Source organism: Lactuca virosa, chromosome 6 (assembly GCF_052849685.1).
Source record: "Lactuca virosa cultivar CGN04683 chromosome 6, Lactuca_virosa_CGN04683_v6, whole genome shotgun sequence".
In the NCBI taxonomy this organism is placed as follows: domain Eukaryota; kingdom Viridiplantae; phylum Streptophyta; class Magnoliopsida; order Asterales; family Asteraceae; genus Lactuca; species Lactuca virosa.
Window position 1 is genome coordinate 97,253,657 of NC_136431.1, and position 17,364 is coordinate 97,271,020.

Below are 17,364 nucleotides of genomic sequence, written 5' to 3' on the forward strand. Positions count from 1 at the left end.
TAGGAGATCACCATGGACTTTATCACGAAGCTACCCCGAACGACGCAGGGTGTTGATTCTCTTTGGGTTATTGTCAATAGGCTGACCAAGAGCGCTCATTTTATTCTGATTGCTGAGAGTATATCCGCCGAGAAATTTGCAGATATCTATGTCAGGGAAGTGGTAGTCAGGCATGGAGTGCCGGTATCGATGGTCTCGGACCTCGATGTTCGTTTCACCTCCAGGTTTTGGAGGAAGTTTCATGATGAGTTAGGTACTCAGTTGAATTTCAGCACTGCTTACCACCCCTAGATTGATGGTCTGAGCGAGCGAACGATCCAGATGCTCGAGAATATGCTTCGATCATGTGTGTTAGACTTCGGAGGGAGTTAGGATACTTACCTTCCACTAGCAGAGTTCTCATACAATAACAGTTATCATGCTAGTATTGACCGACCCCCGTTTGAGATGTTGTATGGTCGGAGGTGTAGGACTCTAGTTTGTTAGGGGGAGGTTGGCCATTGAGTCATGGGAAGCACCGAAGTGATGCTTAAAACCACTGAGTTGATTCAACAAGTGTGTGACAAGCTGCGAGTCACGTAGAGTCGTCAGAAAAACTATGCTGACCGACACCGATCAGATATCAAGTTTCAGGTGGGGGATTTTCTACTGTTGAAGGTGTCTCCCTAGAAGGGTGTCATCCTCTTTCGGAAGAGGGGCAAGTTAGGACCCCGATTTATTGGTCCATTCAGGATCTCTGGTCGATTTGGCAAAGTTGCGTATCGATTGGTTCTCCCTAATGAGCTGAGTCAGATCCATAACACATTTCATGTGTCTCAGCTATGCAAGTGTGTATCAGATGAGGTTGTAGTCATTTTATTGGATGATATTCAGGTAGATGAGATCCTGACCTATGTTGAGAAGCCCATTGCAATTTTGGATAGAAAGCCTAAATCTCTTCAAAATAAAGAGGTGAGGCTGGTGAAGGTGCAATGGCAGCACCGGAGGGGCTCCGAATGGACCTCGGAGCCGGAGGACGAGATGAGAGAGTGTTACCCAGATTTATTTTCATCTGTAGACTTCGAGGACGAAGTCGAAATCAAGTGGGGGAGAGTTGTAATGTTCAAAAATCCATGTATTCCATTTAACGCCATTGAAGTATTTTATTTGTGGCCTTGAGGGCCCTTCGTACGTTGGGTGTACATATTAGTATGCTTAGTGTACGCGAGCGGATGCATCGACTGACTTAGGATCGTACATGGGGCGTACAAGCTTGTACATAGGGTGTACGAGGTCGAGGTCTTCGTGAGTTGGGTGTACATATTAAGGTGCAATGGCAGCACCGGATGCATCGATTTGGAACGTGAAGTCTCCGTGAGTTAAGCACTTAATGGATGTTGTGCTTTACCCGCTTGTACGCTCGACGTACTAACCTATACGATGCACATACAATCGAAGAACCCATTACGCTAAGCGTACTTCTGAGGTATGTTAGGCATATGCTTTACTGTAGATGTTGGGCTTCCGGTAGGCTTTTGGGCCAATTGAACTCCGCTTAGCCTTGGGCATGGACCGATTGGGGTAGGTGGGCCTTGGGATTTATTTTGGGCTATTGATGTCATGTTTAGGCCTTATTAGGCCATATGTCCCATTATAGTTTTGGACTTTGATCCTAGGCCCATTAGCGAACGAAATACTTTTGGGCCATTATGGAAGGACTTGGACTAAGGATTTTGGGCTCTTTGACTAGATTGTGGTATAATCCTAATTAAGGTTATTTGTATATTTATTCAGTGTGATATTTTGGACTGGTAGTCGAGCAGCTATTGTTTTCAGCAGACTGAGGTGAGTCTTCTCACTATACCAATGGGTCGAAGGCACCAATGTCGGCCCATTACTTGATATGAAGTTTCAATAGTTGAATATGTAATGCTTTTGTTATTTGGCTTGTTATGTCTTATGTTAAGACCATGGGTGGGAGCCTATGACACATGGTAAGACCTTGGGGGTTGCCAATGGCTTTGGATGTAAGACCATGGGGGTAGCTCATGGTATTCCGGATGAAGACCATGGAAGGAGTCCATGGCAATCCTATGTGTATATGTTACATGACATTATGTGGTTACATGTTTTGTGTATTTTGGGAACTCACTAAGCGTTTGCTTATAGTTTTGTTGGGTGTTTCAGGTACTTCAGGTTCTAAAAGGAAGGGCCCGACTTAATGGTGCAGCATGCACTCCCAATATTTCCGCATTCACTGTTTTGGATACTCTGATTTTATGGACATGAGTTAATGTAATGGAATTTTGGAAAACAAAATATGGTTGTAGTTTTTAAGTATTAAATGAAAAAAATTATTTGAATTTTTGGACTGTTACACAAATTCTTTGTAGGTTTTTCTTAGTAAGCCAATGATAAAGCTGTTGTATATTCCGCCCATTGCTTTGTCTTTATTGTATAAACCACATCTAAATGCTAATTTCAAACACTACAACTACTATTTTCTCATCCTAATCTAAAACTTATGGCATCATTCTCTCTGTAATCAATAACTTCGAAGTCAAATGTAATAGTGGTGTAAAATTCTAACATAAGCTCTATATATAGTACTTCTTTTGTATTGAAGATATTTTACTATCCTGTAGAGATAAATAAAATATTTTTCTCCTTAGATAATAAAGACATTGTCAGATAGTATGTTATTTCGCGATCATTTCATAATAAGGCTAATCTTATACTCCTTACATATCAAAGACATTGTTGCAAGGTTTGCCAATTTCGAATTGTTGTTATTCGTCACATGGCATGGAATGTCTTTCAGAAACTTTAGGAATTTTTGTCTAGTCATCTATTTAAACATTCAAATTACACAGATTAAATTGATGAAATTGTAAAAAAAAATCTGATATGATTACGGATCTCTTCGCGAACAATAGAATCACAGTGCATTTTTGTAATAAATTATCTTTTAATTTTGAAATTACAGACTTTTAAACCGAACGCATTCACACATAGTTTATACTTTTTAGTTATTACTCATGAAAATCAATTTTCTTTTGGTAAACATGAGAAGGATCATAACATCAATTGTTCTCTTTCACAAGAAGTCAATATCTTTTTAAATCCAAAAACCCTAGCTTTATGTAACAATAGTTATTTTGAGAGCAAGTTTTCGATCATTCCAAAGTTTAATAATAAAAATAATGTATAACCATTAATCAAGAATAAAGTGATATAGAATTTCATACCTTTCATTTGAAGACTATTAGGACTTCTATTGGACATAGAACTTTCAAACTTTTGGGAATGATTAAGAGAATGATAAAATTGTGAATAATGGGATTTAATTTTATAAACTGATTTCGACTCAAATCGCGGTGCGAAATTGTGCCAATTATGGTTTTGAGTCGGTTAAAATTTTTTCTTTGTGACATACTTTAATCTCTAAGTGATTTGAATCTGTAATATTGTTTATTCTAATTTTTCGGCATCAGATAACTTTCTTTTCTTTCTAAATTTCAATAACTATTTTAAACACAATAACACAAATGGTTTGCGTCTTGGAAGCACTTCTTTATGGAGTCTTTAGTTGGACTCCTTTTGCCTACATTTTCATTGGATTTGTTTCAGTGTAACTAGGTAGAGTTCCTAGAAATCGATCTTGCCATACCATGGACATTTGACAAACTTGGTTTTCAATACTAAGAATGCACGCTTGTTGGTTGCTTAATGTAGTTTCATTACTACCACTTAATCTTTTATTATATCCTCTAATTCATTGTGTCATCTTTCCGAAGTTGTTGTGAATTTTGGCAACATGATTTCTAGGTTGACTTTCTTTTCCAGTTGGGCACGACTTGTTAAAATGGTCCCTTTTTGTAGAATCTACCTCCAACCTGCTTGTACAATATCTATCTTTCTTTGATATGTCATGTGGGATCCATTCCTTTGTCGCACTGGCCTCATATTTTACTCAAACTGTAGCACACATCCACTTGATGCACCATCTAAGTATTTTGTGGAAAATATTTAGTTAGGTGGGATCCATTGCAGTTGTGACATCCGATTTGGATGACATGCATTGAATGTGAGATCTTCTTCATTATTCTCCATATATTCTCTACTTTTTCAAGTAATTCCTCTATTTATTCGTACTTTTTAACTTCCTTTTTATTTCTTACTCGATGATCTCTAACAGATAACCATTAATGGCAGTGTTGATCTAGTTCTTCGATAATCTACTTTCCGTCTACTAGTAGTTTCATTGAGATCGGGCTGTAACACCGTAAATTTTCAAACAAAATTTTCATTTTAAATATCATATAATTTTCATAACACATTTCACGAAATCTCATTTATTTAATTTACAAAACGCATCTCTATAATTGTTTGATTAATAATCCAGGATCCTTAAAACATAACTCTTTCTCTGGTGTGTACAATCAAGCCGGCGTCTTCCCGCGATCCTGAGAAAAACCTGAAACACATATCACATAACACGGTAAGCACGAAGCTTAGTTAGTTCCCAAAAATCCCACACACAACTCATTAGCCACTCGAGGCTATAACAAATTGAGACCCTCCGGTCAATGTGTCTCAGTGGGACCCTCCCGTCCCACAACTCGGGTGGACCCTACGGTCCTAACTCAGTAAGCATATAATAATACACATCATAAATCACATAGACATAATGCAGGATATCACAGTACTCAATATAAACACATAAGACCCTCCAATCACATAAGAATTACCACTCTAGGTAAACTATAGTGAGAAAACTCACCTTGGATGATGAAGAACCCCTATAAGCGCTGCTGCTACGCACCAGCCTCTAACTCTGAGCCAAACCCACAATTAACCCAATTAGGAACTAAGTCCAAACTCTCAATCATTAGGTCTAAAGGTAGTCCACTAACCAGCCCATCAATAACCTAAAACTCATTGGGCCCACCAAGGCCGAAGAATAAATGGGCTCTCCCAAGGCCCAACTCTCAAATCTAACTTGCAAGTCCAACTTAAGGCCCAAAGCACATATATATAATCCTCTGGTCCAAAACTCTATTGCAACAAGCCTAAACTCCAGGCCCAACACTCAAGGCCCAAAAATGAGACTTAGCCCAAAAGTCCACAGTGAGGTTACGCGGGGCGTACCTCCCTTGGTACGCTCAGCGTACTCACAAATCTAGATTGGCCACCTGGGACACTGGGTCAGTAGGCGAGGCGTACTGGAATTACACTCAGCGTACTTCCCAGATTCACTCTTTCTACTCATTTGGTCTTAATCAGCTAAGACCTTGGCTCATATCCCAGATCTGGACTCCCTAATAGCTCTTACTCCATAAAGTCAGTGACTTGAAGCCTTTGCATGGCTGATAAGGTCACAAACACACAAAACTCTTACTCTCTTAACTTAAAATGCTCATAACTCATGCATGGCTTGATTATAACGTCCAAGTCTTGATTTTTATGACATTACACCACCAATAACACTCAAAGGGATTGATCAAAGTCTCTGGAGCTCAATATTTCATAAAGTATCCAACCTTTGGGACAAAAACCCTAAAATATTCTACTCTGATGCTCAAAACAAAAGAGTGAGAAAGCTTGAAGCTTTATACCTCTGTATGAACCTCCCAACTCAGATATGCTCAGATCCAAGGACCTGGAATCTCACTCCTTCTTCTCCAAAGCTTCTTCTTCATTCCAAGAAAACACAAAATCACCCAAAGTCTCTCAAATGCACTCATAAGCTCTATGAATGAAGGATTAGGGTTTAAGAGGGTTTGTTGACTGAGAATGGTGTCCAGGAATGAGGCCATCATATCCTATATATAGGGACACACCCAAAATTAGAGTTTTCACTATGTGCCTAGTACGCCCATCGTACCCTCTGGTACGCCCAGCGTACTAGGTGGCTCCGCTTAAAAATCACGCACATGAGTACGCTAAGCGTACACACACGTACATCCAACATACTCATCTACCACCTTTCTCAAATAAGGGACTTATCCTGCCAAAACTTCAAACTTCCATTGCTTCGTCGATATAAATCCATTTCCAATGAACCTCATATCCACGGAAAGGTGACGAGATTCCCTACGCTTGCAGCAACTCGTCAGAACCACGAGACTTCCTCATGCCCGGGTTGCAGCCCACGAGCCCTAATCACGGACGATCCGAAACAGGATGTTACAATTCTCCCCCACTTGAATTAGATTTCGCCCTCGAAATCGCTCCTTATCAACACATAGATCTAACCTAATAACCCGAGAAGCACCACCGAAAGGACCTCATGTCATACAACAATCTCTTCCAAAGGCACCTGAACCCGACAGGAACTCCCGACCCCGAAGAAGGACAGACCCTTCTACCACTGCAGTACTCGATCTGACCCTCCAAAACTTGGAAGTTCTAGTGGTCTGTCTCTCTGTCAGACCACCCTAAAAAAATATCATCATGTTAATCGCTCATCGAATAACATACTCTAAGACCACTCTACCAACTTTGATCCTCTAATCGATCCCGATCGCAACTCAAAAGGAACGGAAAGGTTATATCCCACTAAGGACCCACCACCTGAACAACTATCAGAACTCTTCTGAAGGAATGATCCTCAAAACTCCTTCCTCAGACAAGGAAGTGGTTAAGCCAGCTCGGAACGATCCTCTAACACCCTTAATAATAAGCCCTAATTCATCTCAAATGTTCCTTCCTGTTGGGTTTTAGTATACTACAACATCCTATGGTGCACATACAACCCTAAATACCTTTGATCTATGTTTTCTCTATTATACATGCAAATGGTTTCCAAGGCATTAAACCTATAACTAGCATGCATTTGACATAAACCATATAATATACTAGTTAGGGAAACATACCTTTTATGTGGCTTGAAGTCTTGATGTATTTGGCCTTAAGAGCTTAGCACCAATAGTATGAAATGCCTCAAATGGAATCACAACACACCTAGGAAAAAGGTGGCTCTTGAGAGAGAATTTCATGCACCAAAACACCTCCATATTTCTCTAAGAAAAGAAGTGGTGATTTTGGCTATGGAGTAACCTATTTATATGTAGGATTCCAAGGGTCATGAGTATAACCCATAATCCATACCCATGGGTTTTATGATCCATGGTTCATGTGGCCCAACTCTTTATGTATCCATACATAAACTTGGTCCAACATGGATCATAAGCCCAACACATATAAATATAACTAATTATCATAATTAGTCCCCATAGATTTAATTAGTCTCTTTTGATCACTAAATTAATTCCAAATTAATTCTTGATCGATACTAATTAAAACATATGATTTCATATTAATATATTATAACTTATAATATATTAATAAAGCATAAATAACCTTCTCTCAAAAGTCCATCCTAACAAATTGTCCTGATGATATGCAACCCAAATGGACCATGCTACTCTCGGGTCAAGTACATACCAATAATAGTTATGGGCTTAGACATCTAATCCAACAGTCTCCCACTTGGATAAGTCTAAAAGTATTATTGCAAGTACGACTTCATAACCCGACTAGCAATCGTAGCTCTTAAAGCTGCTGTCGAACTCTGAACAAATCAATGACGCGTCCATTAGATAGGGGATCATATATTCCTCCATTCTAGATATCATATGGACAGAGACATGGATTATAATAATTCTCTCTGTCCATTTGTTGTTTCCTGATTTTCGATTTATGATGACTGACTGATTGAACAAATCAAATCAGTCCTGGCTTGGCCAAGCACTCACATGTGTCATCGCTAAATCATCGAGGGGCCCACATATATCGCTTTTATCCCGAAGGTAAAAGGAATGGATAAACTTCGACTCATATGGCTTGTTCTACTACTTGTTGAATCATACACAAAGGCACGTTTTATAACATCGAGTTACCAAATGCGTTTTCGTGCAATCAATGTATAACCAACTCATAGTAACAACTCATATCTCTAGGTTTGAAGAATATAAGATATTATCGTCTCATGATCACTCGTGATAAAATCCATGAAGTAATTCAAATGAGCGCGGGTTGAATCCAATACTCAGAACTTATGAGCACTCATGAGTGTTGTAGCATCACTTTGTCCACCAACTTGGACCTCTACAAACCAACCCATGACAGTCTTGATTCATATCTACTTCCAACATATGACCGACTGTGGATGGTTTGAATAACTTAATCATTCAGGAAGAGCGACTTAGTTATTCTGGAAGTCAAAACATGCAAAGTGAAACATAAGAATAAATGAATCAAATATGGTATCAAACCCTATGAATATAAATAAACACTTTTATTTATCACCATACTGATTACTCGTTATTCATTGTTTCGGTTTTATCAACTTTATACTTGAATTAAAAACACTAGTTGTCCCATGCTCCAAGCATGTACACTATGTTTTTCTTAAACAATAGCTTTGCCATACACCAAGTATGCACTCTATGTTTGTCTATGATTCTTACTTTGTGAAATAAACCAATTGAACATAATTTCAATGATTCTAATTTCACACTCCTAAATCCTTATCGAAAAATGAGAGAATTTCAAATTCCTATCATTTATCGAAATCTGTTTAGATTTTAAACTTATATGCACTGACCCTCCTGTAATGAATATGTACAAAGTCACAAAGACTTGTCAACAGTCATTATAAGGTATTCCAATGGAGATCAACTCCATGGAAACTAAGTCTCATATTCAAAGTACATTGCTTTGGACATGCTTCTTGCATTAAGTTTTCTAATCTTACACAAATAACTTCCACCTATGGAGACAACTCCATATTCTCATTTTGACTATCACTTCTGAATAAGAGATGCCTCTTTTCAGAATATGTCAATATGGTCCTTCCAAAATTAGCACTATACTTCCAACTGTCCCTGAGCAACCAATCTTTGGTAAACCTCAGATTGTGCTCGACAATTGCTTAATCACTTTAGTAATATCCAATTCTAGACCTTTTCCCTTCTTAATGCCTCTGGGCATTTGGAAAAATTTAGAAATGACAAATATTATAGCAAATGCAATCGATCCTGTACCCAAACCAAATGGTACATGATTCATGATGTCTCACATAAAGACATGATTCTAGACCAGTCTTTTGCTACAATATTTTTATTTGCCATGTTTTCAAAATTTGACTATGAAGAGGGATGTCGTAATCATAATCGAATTTTGAGAACGCAATATATAGAATTTCCTTAAGTTGAACCAATCCAACATGAAATTCATATATATATTCTTGACTAAAGATGATTAAGGTCTCAATCTAAGCCTTTAGAACTGAAATGAAGTATATCCTCTCCCTTAATTATAGCAAAACAACTTTTTCAATCCCTGCAGCCTCACGAATTGAAACTTTTGTTTTCTATAATTAACATTGCTAACTTGCAACACTAACAATAATTATCATGCTCCCACTAACATGATGATTATTAGCATAACACTTATGCTCCCACTAGCTTTGACATGTACTCAGAAATCAGCTGGACTTCTACAAATCAATACTTTATTGACTTTCTTACCAAAGTTCAGATTTCTGATACGAGATGCTTTGATAAAACTTTAGCAAAATCATACACCTTTCCTTAGATAGCATGCATGTGTGTCTAAACAATTTCAGAACTATGAAAAGGGATGCCGTAATCATAGTCTCAATTGTTTAGACCTTTTGCCATCTGCTTCAAATCTACTTGGTGGAAGTGTTTCCTCACCATCATTTTCATGAATCGGAGAGAAACCTTATGACCCTTAGATTTTATGATGTATGTGTTCTTATCCATGTGAATCATCAAAACCATAGTCACAAGACAAGGATAATGACAAATCCAAACTCATATGGACTGAACTTATGCAATCTTAACTTCTTGCCACCTGGCAGCACAGGACCTGCCATTGATTCCAAGTTGTTATGCAACCAATTGAGAACTTTCAGAACTCCTATGCAAAGCCAACTTTAACTGGAATGGGCACAGAATATGTCAACACGATAGGTTATAAACCTCAAGTCGTGTGCTAGTGAAGAACCTCAGGTTTTATTCTTGATTAGTTCTTGAAATTCTTTTTAGGATCTTTAAGACTCCCACTATCCTCTTGACATATAAGACTATCTTGCCAAATATTCAAGAGATAGTGCGGATTCTTTATCAAGACAAACACTTCACACAATTGGCCTTAGTTGGTCTTTGTTTTATCCAAAACATCACAACTTACCAATTTCAAATGTACAAGAGTAGGATACTTTTACTCTTACATTTGACAAGTGTTTTAAACCTTTCTTTAAGATATGTCACTCAAGTTACAATCTTGGAGTATGACTCTAAGAATTGTTTTGGAACGAAGTATGACTCATCTTCCTGATCTAACCATTTCAACAATTCATGACTCCTCTTCTTAGTCATAAGAATGCACTAAGATGACCTTTAGATGACTAATTGTGATATGATTTCTAAATCATTAAGATGATCACAAACATGATACTAAAGTACTCTCCCATCTTTTCAGATTTGAGAAACTTTTATCTTTCTCCCTAATTTGATTCTTCCCATTCGTTCTGCCATACATTGAGACTTTTCCAATGTTTCAGAATTATACTTAAACTTGTAAGTATAACCATATTTACTAAACTTTAGTAAATCAAATAGTCTTAACGAGCTTTGTGGTGGACATGACCAGTGCACAAGAATGTGTACTCGATCCATTTAGTCCTTCACTTGACTCACACATCCATGTGAACAAGTAATTAGTCTTGATTTTCCAATGCTTGAAAGTTCTCATTCATCATACTATTCAACTTGCATGATTCCAAGTTTCGGTCCAATTGAAACTTGGGCGATGAGGAACTTTCCTGATTTGGTAAATTTAGACACTACCACAAATGAAAGAATCAAATCTATTTTCCAATATTGCTGTCAATGGAATCATATAAGCAACAATTTTCCACAAATGTCATTGTAAGGATACTTCAAATAAATAAAATTAAACAATTTTCTATTATTTTAAAACTTTGCGGAAAAACTTATCCTTACAATCCACATGGAAAATTGTTGTTATCTATTCCTTAGCAATATATCATAACTTCTTAAGCAACTGCTCAAAATTCTGATGCGATCGAAATCCACCTTCGCGATCAGAATCAGCATATACTTCCTTTAAGATTTCTCTCTATTCTTTGATTCTTAAAACATCAACATGTGACCCAGTCACATCATGTAATGAGGATCTCAGAATAGAACTTAACAGAGTTAGATAATGGGCTCTACCTGATGTAGAGTCAAACTTATTGACTTTAACATCCTTAGGTAAATTTGGCAGCTTTGCAATCAACGCCCCTTCCTTTGGCAAAATAAACATATGGACCCTTTGGTAATGGGACTATCTCAGACTTAGCCTTTCTCTTTACCATTTGGTCAACTGGGTTGACTATGGCCATTCCCTTTCCATTGGGAAGAGAATCTTTTTCTGGATTTCCAGTGTCACCATTGTCACTGTCCATAAATTTTTTTTGGAAGTTTATCTTCTAATCAAATTTGCTTTACTATCGTTCCAAATCATTGCTGATTCAGCAGCACCAAGCAAATAGATATGATCATTAAGGTTCATGTCATAGTCTGTTTCATAGTAGTCCCAAAGGAACTCACTATGTGACTTAGAAAGTGATTGAACATCCAACTTTCTCAAGACTTTGACACCCAACTCTCCCGGCTTGTCAATATGTGACTTCATCTCTAAGATGTGATCACACATAGACCTTGCTTGCCATTAGGGCTTGAGTGACCTTGAACTTGTGGGTTAGGGAGAATAATTGGAGGAGGTGGAGGAAGAGAAGTATGACTTCCATGAGCCAAACTCGGGAAGTCATATTTATTAGGAAAGCTTGGTTTGGGAAGATCATTGTTGTCTAAACCAGGCATCAACAATGGGAGAAATTCACTTAAAGTTGATTTAAGTCCTTAATATAACACCCAATATGATATATTAAGGCTAGGACCCAACAAACTATTTTATAACTTGGAAGAGGGATGTCGTAATCCAAGCTATAAAATATTTGAAGGTAGGTGAATGACGATTCACCAATTTCCACCAAGATAAACGAAATGTATTATTAGGTTTTAATTTGTTTTGAAACTCCTAGATTCTTTTGAGATTCATTGAACTTTTCAATGGCATGTTTCAATCTCGAGTGTGCCCTTCAGGTTTTGTGACTGGGATGCCGAGGATCACAAAACAAGGTGTGAAGTAACCATGCAAATATACTTGGTACCCTTAATATTTACCCCTCAATCGATGTGCCGGTTAACCGCACACGCTCCAACGATACTATGATAAACATTAAGTTACCCTTTGCCTACCTTGTTAAGTCCAGGTTAGTGTGCCGGTTAACCACACACGCTCCACTAACAGCTTAAACAAAGTGCAAAGTGTAATTTCATGGATTAGCACCTTATACACATTTTCCTAAGTAACTAAGATTGGGAATTTATAAGTGTTTAGTTACTTAGTATTTATCATTATACTTATGATGAAGGGAGAATTATAGTCCTTGTCCTACCTGTTCGGCTAACGACCCTCCACCGGTCAAGGAAGCGGTGAGTGAGAGTAGACACCCATTAAACTGCCATTTTATAGGCAGTAACCTTATACCCCCCTTATAGACCGGCTTCTTGAATGATGCCTACTAATGGTAAGACGACTTTATCTTATACATATCTATATAATTAAAATTATAATAATAGTATAAGGGTTGAATTTTAAACTTTTAAAATTCTAAGGTCTAGTTTGGAATTAAAGTATACATGGGGGGTAACTTTACAAATTCCAAAACTTGAGGACAAGTTTTGAAACCTTTCAAAACTCTTGGATTTTTCATAACTTATGAGTTTAATTAAGGTTTAATGAAAAAAAAAAATTCAAGTTCCATAACTTGAGGACAAGTTATGGAAGACATTAAATCATTTAATGATGACATTAAAAATAGTGACTCTTCTATTTTCATAACCTATGAGACTTAATGACACTTTAAAAAGAAAAACTCTTCACTTTCCATAACTTGAGGACAAGTTATGGAATTCATAAAAACCATTAAGATCAAATATTCCAATTAACACAATAATCAAATAATTTTTCTATGATCAAGATTAAACTCATAAGTAAAGATAATTCACATCAACAATTTTCAAGAAATTAGATAATCATATAAACTAATACAAATCTTGAAACTTTGACAATTATCCTTTGAAGACTCTTGGAGTTCATAACCTAAAGAGTTAATAAATGAGACATTTCACATCCATAACTTATGGAAGTTTCAAAACTCTTAAGATCATAACTTTAAAAAAAACTTTTGAGTTCCAAAAATTTATGACAAAATTTGTAACTCCTTAAAACCATTTAGATCAAACTTTTAAAACAAATAAAATAATCATATCATTCTATCTTTCAATAAATTGACCTAATTCAACTCTTGTAGTAAAGTGACTCAAATTTTATAAATAATTAGTTTTTCATAAAATCAAGTAATTATCATAAAATTTGACAAACTTCATGTTTTTTTTTCTTTTTTTTTCCCTTCAACTTGAAAAAAAAATACATTTGCATCAAATATAATAGAAAACAACCCATGGCTCTGACACCACTGTTGGGTTTTAGTATACTACAACATCCTATGGTGCACATACAACCCTAAATACCTTGGATCTATGTTTTCTCTATTATACATGCAAATGGTTTCCAAGGCATTAAACCTATAACTAGCATGCATTTGACATAAACCATATAATATACTAGTTAGGGAAACATACCTTTTATGTGGCTTGAAGTCTTGATGTATTTGGCCTTAAGAGCTTAGCACCAATAATATGAAATGCCTCAAATGGAATCACAACACACCTAGGACAAAGGTGGCTCTTGAGAGAGAATTCCATGCACCAAAACACCTCCATATTTCTCTAAGAAAAGAAGTGGTGATTTTGGCTATGGAGTAACCTATTTATATGTAGGATTCCAGGGGTCATGGGTATAACCCATAATCCATACCCATGGGTTTTATGATCCATGGTTCATGTGGCCCAACTCTTTATGTATCCATACATAAACTTGGTCCAACATGGATCATAAGCCCAACACATATAAATATAACTAATTATCATAATTAGTCCCCATAGATTTAATTAGTCTCTTTCGATCACTAAATTAATTCCAAATTAATTCTTGATCGATACTAATTAAAACATATGATTTCATATTAATATATTATAACTTATAATATATTAATAAACCATAAATAACCTTCTCTCAAAAGTCCATCCTAACAAATTGTCCTGACGATATGCAACCCAAATGGACCATGCTACTCTTGGGTCAATTACATACCAATAATAGTTCTGGGCTTAGACATCTAATCCAACACTTCCAACACTGAGCACCAGGTCAACTCCGACCCAATAGTTGAATCTCCAAAGGTTACCCACTGCACACCCAATAAAACGACTTACCGGCTTCCTTCTCACAATAACTATCTCGGCTCATTGTGACACACAAGTCACGAAGTTCGCTCTACCCCAAGCGAATACTACAGCCCCATCTGAAGTCATCTCACCTCCGACCTCTGTTGTCTACCACCTACTGGTTCCATGCGCCTCGCGGGTCTTCCCATACCAACGAAACTGACCAACTCCGGTCTAAAACACACCAGATGGAGATCAGTACCCCCTTAAAATGAAACCTATTTACAAATTCGGAACCTCATCTCGCTTACTCAATACACGAATTGACCCAAACTCAACTCGAGAGTCTGATTCAACAACAATGTTGAAGATATTAGTGTTGCGTCATTGGGCATATGTTATCTAGTCCATTTTGTATAAACGAGTTGGGCATGTCCACTCGTATTTAATGCTAAGGTTATAGTATATAAGTTGCATGCATGCTACGTATTTAAGTAAAGTTTTTGATATATCCTTGTAACCCTAATTAACGCCTCTACAGAAGCAATTCTTCATCGAGTTCTTCTGAGGCCTGACTATTAATCATTCAGCACCAGTTTGATCATATTGAGTTCTTTACCTGTTTTAATCTATTCGATCATTAAGTATTTATTCCTATCAAATGGTATCACAACAGGAGACTGTGTTCTTAATACACATCTCTTCTGTTTGAAGAAATTATTAGGGTTTCCACAAATATTGGATTAGTTAAGAGCTGTCACTGATTTATTGATGTTACTCTGTGATCTCAATATTAACCTAATAAGTGTTTACAGTCTGATTAGTTGCAGGTATTAAAAGATCATTCACCATGCAGAACGAAGACTCAAATATCAACTCCTTGAATATCTCAAGCAGCATCGGATTAACTACCAGGATTCCAATTCACTTTCCTTAAGAATATGAAGTTTGGGCGATGCACTTTGAAGATTATGTTTTCTGTTCAGAAGAAAATGGGTATCTGATCTGGGAAGCAATCACTATAGGTCCGTTTGTTCACACAGTGACCAAAAGAACCATCAAAACCCAGAGAGAATACAACCAACTACTTCTTGATATGAAGGGCGTGCCTCAAGATGAAAAAGACAAACTCATGAGCAACATTTAGAATTGAGGATCATTAGATTCGCATTGCAAGCAAATACTTTTCGTCTTGTAAGTTCGTATGATACAGCGAAGGATATATGGGATAGGTTGAGAGAACTCTATTCTACAGACGCAGATCTAGAACACTCAACTCAAACGCTCCTGTTATCTGAGTTTGGCGAATTCCTCCAAAATCCTGAAGAAACTCTAAGTGCTACTTTTAATCGATACAATCATATTCTCAGCAAAATAATGAAGCATGGGATTGGACATGAACTGATTGAGCAAAAGGTCACGTTCATGAACGGACTTCGATCAGAGTGGCAAGCAGTGGTGTCAACTGTTAAGGCACATGAACAGTTCAAGAACTATACTATTGTGAAGCTTGTGGGAATTTTAAAGGCGCGAGAGAGTGAGATAACGAAAGAAGCAAAGGTGATGTCTGGGATGGGGTCTCTAGCCTTGGTTGCAAAAGGCAAGACTATTGCTGATGACGGGTCTGATTCAGATCCCAATATAGATCTATACACACATTGTTTCGATCCCCGACTGGAGATTCTGGTTATAATGTCATGACTTTACTATGTTGTTTAAATAAATTAAACAACCTGTACTACTTGACTCATAAAAACATATATAAACGTTACATGTATAATAGTTATGAAAAATCCAATCATTCTGAAATAAATGACTGATAGTATGTTCTTGAGTTAGCATTCTTAACATGTATATGAACGAATGTATAGTCTTGACTAGTTTTGAGTCAAACCTTTGTTTTTGTAAAACAATGTACTCTAGTATGCGTGAGTCGTGAAATAATGTTCTGTGAATCATAAATTATACCTATTATAATTTATATGTACTTTCTGCATTGATACTTAGTATGAATGCAACCCCTTGCTCAACTTGTTACAAAGGATAATTGGAACTAATTGAACAACTTTTATACTTGTATACATATACAAATATATATAAGTAAAATTTGAATGACACTCGGACAAATAACTGATACTTGTAATCCCACATCCAAACAAGAAAAAGGAACCAAAGTGGGTTATCAGTCCAAAATCTTTTAAATCTTATTTATATAAATATATGTATACTAGTATGATTTTTGGGGAAAAATATAAGTTTATAAAAAAAAACATTTAAAATAAGTTTGATATTTTGAAATCCATTTTGATGACTTGATGTCATTTTGAAACAATCATTTAAAAGCATTTGATTTGATGATAACTGAAATCCATTTTGATAAGATATTTGAAAATCACTTGTTTCTAACACAAAAACTTTGTGTTAAACTTGTATTCCCCTCCTAAAACAGTAAAAACTATGAAAATACGGGGGTATGAACTCACCTGTTCTAAGTTATTCAATATAAGATTGGTGTAGGATGCTATGTGTGAAGTGAAGTCTTGAACACAACGGATCCTATTAAACAAATAATGATACATATATGGATATAATTAGTGTATATAATAACTAATTATATAGGAAACCACTTTAAGGACTAGGAATCACTTATATTGAAATATTACAATCACATGTGATTGAATCAAATGGAGTTTATGGCCACTCCTTGGAGTTTACGGCCACACCTTTGGTGTTTACGGCTAAGGGGAGTTTACGGCCAATGATGTTCTTCATAGGAGTTTACGGTCAAGGGAGATGTTCATGGCCTAAGAAGATCTTGAGTTTACGGCCAAGGGAGATGCTCATGGCCGTAAACTCTTATGTTGTTGGGTAATCGTTGTTTTCAAAGGTGTATGTTATGAGCTTCTATAGAATAACTAGTATATGGAAG